Source organism: Mus pahari, chromosome 3 (genome assembly GCF_900095145.1).
Source record: "Mus pahari chromosome 3, PAHARI_EIJ_v1.1, whole genome shotgun sequence".
NCBI classification, from domain to species: Eukaryota; Metazoa; Chordata; class Mammalia; order Rodentia; family Muridae; genus Mus; species Mus pahari.
The window spans coordinates 152799971-152804138 of NC_034592.1; the positions used below are offsets into that span (position 1 = coordinate 152799971).

Genomic DNA, 4168 nt, shown 5'->3' on the forward strand with positions numbered 1-4168 from the left:
CCCACTCCCCCGTCTCTCTCTAGGACTCCCCAGGAATCATAGCTTTAATGAGTCCTGTTCCCAGAGTCAGAGTCTATGGACAGAATCTGCGTCACCTGGAGGAAGCTAGAACTGAGCTCTGCATGGTGTATGGGAGGGGAGTCAGAGAGTTACCGGGAGGGAGGTGGGGGAAGCACAGCAGGTGCGCATGATTTGGAGGGGGCAATGATGAAGGAATGGAAGAGAGCAGAGGCGCTGGGAAAGTTGATGTGGGCTGTGTTGGTATCAGGACCTCGGAAACCTGTGACATCACATAGGCAACAGCATGACCGACATACCTGTTGCCTAGGCAATGGCCACCATATTCCCAGAATCCACTTGGATCACCTCCCACCTTTACCTGTGGTTATTCACCATCCATATATAAAGGAAGGCCCTTCTGATCTCTCTCTCTCTCTCTCTCTCTCTCTCTCTCTCTCTCTCTCTCTCTTCCTTCTCTTTCTGCCACCACCTTGCCATTTTTTCTTTCAATAAACCTCACGTGGAACTGTTTGGCCTGGTGTCGTCTTTCTGGAACCTCATGAGGAACACAGCAGGCTGAGCTACCCAGCTGGTGGATCCACACTTCACGATGCAGGAAAGAGCAGTTTATAGAATTGGATCTCTGCGGTAGAGGACCTGAGGGCCAGCTACTAAGTAATGAGACGGGGGTCAAAATTGGTATGTGAAAAGAGTTGGGCACGCTGACACATGGCTGTGACCCCAGCACTCAGGAGATGGAGGCGGGATTAAAAGTTCAAAAATCAAGCTTGACTTCATAGCACATTTGAAGTCAGCCTGCATTACCCAAGAACAGAGCAGAGCGAGAGAGCAAGAGAAACAAAATCAGAGAGGGAGGGTGACAGGAAGTGTGAGAGACAGAGGGGGGTGGGGATGGAGGGAGGGGATGAGGGAGGGAGGGAGGGAGAGAGAGAGAGAGAGAGAGAGAATAGATAGAGAACTCAGAGAAGTAATGAGTAATGAGTTGGAGTTATTGCACTGGTCCAGGAGGAAAATAGCACCTACAGCCAGCATGATGAAATTGCTGATTAATAATGATTTCAATGTAAAATATCCTTCATGGGCTCGTTTGTTTGGACACTTGGTCCTCAGCTGGTGGCGCTGTTTTGGGAGACTGGATTTTTCAGAAGGTGGGATCTAGGTGGAGGAAGGCTAAGGAGTTGGAGACTGGCTCCACTTTCTCACTTTCTTTATGGTCTGCAGAGGTATGAGCCAGCAACCTCATTCTTCCCGCCCCCTGCAGCCTCCCACTCCTCCCCTCCTGGCAGCAGCCTGCTCCTCCTGCCGGTGGGGATACGGGCACAAGACTTAAGGAGTTGGTAGGAGCAAAGCCTGGAAGTTAATTTCGTTATCTTTCAGCCAGGGGGCCGCCAAGGGGCCGCCAGGGGCCTTCAAAATCTAAAGTTTGCAGTGGGTGATAAGGACTTGTAAAGTGGGCACACAGCATTTTCTACTAATAAAACAGAGTTCAAGGTTTTTAAAAATGGTCATATGAAGCACAGAAAAGAGGAAAAAATCGCTCAGATATTTACATTTAAAAAAATCATTCTTTCAAAAATTCAAAGATGTAAAATACAAGGGCTGGCTATTGGGGTCAGCGCTTAAAGGTGCTTGATCCTGGGCACCTTCACGTGAAAGGCGGGAACTGATTCTGAGTTGTCTTCCGCCCCCCACAGGTGCGATGTGGCAGGCGTGTTCGCCCAAACAGAGGTAACACAAGCTTTTAGAAAGACAAATACATAAAAATGAGATCTGACGATACAGGTGTAATTATTTTATTTTATTTTTATTATTTGGCAGTACTGGAGATTAAACTCAGGGCCCCACATGGACCAAACAAAAACTCTTACTACAGAACTATATCTTTAGCCCTGGATTTATAACTCTTAAAAATAATTTTATACAAAAGACAAAGCATAGACCTTTGTCAGCCATACACACATATTCACTGAAATATACATGTAAATGGATATTTCAGAAATATTCTAAAACCATAACCTAGAAGGGAAATCTTTATCAAATATATAGAAATAATCAGTAAACATCTATAGAAAAACAGTGCTGGTTAAAAAACGTACAAGCCATATGTAAACATTTTAAAACGTTGCCAGTAGTTCATAACTGTTTTGCGCTTATGAAATTGTGCTTACTCGGGGGGTCAAGTGCCACTCTACATACTGCATACACAGAGAGTGAGCATATGTTACAATCATCACTCTGAATAAAGAAATTAAGGCACAGGAAGTCAGGTTCTTATGCTCGCAATGCATCCCTCAAAGCTGTGACTAAATTTCAGGACATAATTCCGCACTGCAGACCCCTAGATTGGGTACCCTATGCCTTTATGTAAAAACATGACTGAAGCAAAGAATCCTCAGGGCTCACAGCCATTTATACGCATGTGCTGGCACTCACATGTGCCGACCCACGCACAGCTGAGAAACTGTTGATTCATCTGTGCACACTCTAAAGCCACAGAGAAAGGTACCAACAAAATAAGAAATTACAGAGTCCTCTGCACCAACGAGGCATTGGTAAGCAAGGAGCTGGCTTCACTGAAGACCTTCTTAAAGCAGACAGTCTCTAATTTCCAACAATGTTACCCCTTGTAAGCAGGAAAAGTAGCTTTATGAGAGCCTTTACCTAATGTTTAGCTCTGTTTACAACTGGCGTTTCCTCAAATATTGAACAAAACCGCGCATAATAAATGGTTTGTCAGTTCCACTCAGACAATTAAGCTATAGTAGGTCTTCATCAAGTGTAAATGGGAATTAAAGCTGCCCCTTTGGGTTCTGCATTAGAAACACTTATTAACCTTCACCAGAGTAGCTGACCAGCAGCCTCCTGGTGACAGAAGATGGAGCGACAGCAGGCTCTTGAGGGCTCTGATTGGCTATTGTAAACACGTGATAAAGTGTTGTGGGCGGCGCCTGGCATTCCCGCCCCTCCGCCCCTCCATGTGCTTCCCTGAGTAATGGGCTTAGTAAACAGCGGTTTCAGAATTATTCCGCAGAAGGCTTTGTGTGCCAGGCTTCGCAGGTTGTCCCGTGCTCTGGTCCTTGAAGTCCGCCGTTTAGGAATACCGAAGCCATAGCAGTTTTCTTGCAGAAGGAGGAAGATCGCTGGTCTTGATTTGGGGATGAAAAAAATCTGTAAAATCAATTAGACACCCATGGTATGTCTCAAAGGGGATTTTAGCCGTTGGAAAACAAGAAGCTAAAATTAAAATTGTCATGGGCATCTGCCAAAAGTGTAGCTCATTGAGTGGCATGTGTACTCTGGCCTTGCTGATGCCCAGGGGCTTGTCATTAAGAACAAGTCTTACACCGGCCTCCTCTGAGAGGCGCTTCCTTTGACCTCAGAGTTTGACATGTTTTCTGTTGCTACGGACGCTGGAATGATGTCTGCATTTCTTGGGACCTTCTTCGGAAGCTTCCTTAATAACTGTGTGCACACTCCTCTAAATGATCCACCGACCTCAGTGGCTCCTCCTCTTGACCCTGAGCAAGCCTGACTCATACTGTTGGAAAGGGAGAGTGGGAGAGCTTGCTTTAAGCACAAACTTGTGACTGTCAAGCCATGGGTTGGGCGTGTCACCTTCCACATCAGACAGTAAAGTTTCTCCATCCTGCTTTTGGGTCGCACCAATGGTTTTGATTCCATTGCAATGTGCATTAGGAGAAACCAAGCCGACTTACAAAGCTCATGTTTTACTACAGAAGTAATCTTAGCACAGGGCTTGAGTGACATACTTGGGCCCAAGTTAAAATAAAAAAAAAACACAATTCAGTAATTTTTTTAAAAAAAACAAGGAGAAATTAGGTGGAGCTGGAGAGATGGCTCCGTGGTTAAGGGCTCTTGCAGCTCTTGCAGAGGACCTGAGTTTGGTTCCCAGCAGCCTGTCATTTGGGCAGTTCACAGTTGTTTGTAACGCTCGATATAGGGCATCTGATGCTCTCTTCCAACTTCTGTGGGGACCCACACTCCTGTGGCACACATTCACACACACATTCAAAATAAAATCTTTAGAAGAAGAGGAGGAGGAGGAAGAGAAAGAGGATAAGGAGGAGGAGGAGGAGAAAAGAAAGAAGAGAAAAGGAAATGAAAGGAAAGAAGGGAAGGGAGAGGA

General features: G+C 45.7%; 1 protein-coding gene across 1 annotated transcript in view; it reads right to left on the minus strand.

The window, feature by feature from the left end:
* Positions 1–1799: 1799 nt before the first annotated feature.
* LOC110318266 (1,25-dihydroxyvitamin D(3) 24-hydroxylase, mitochondrial) overlaps positions 1800–4168 on the minus strand; it is a 15003-nt gene continuing 12634 nt past the window's right edge. Inside the window, exon 12 of the mRNA XM_021193149.1 lies at positions 1800–3189. The gene's annotated coding sequence lies outside the window, so the exon portion shown is untranslated. The remainder of the gene's footprint in view (positions 3190–4168) is intronic.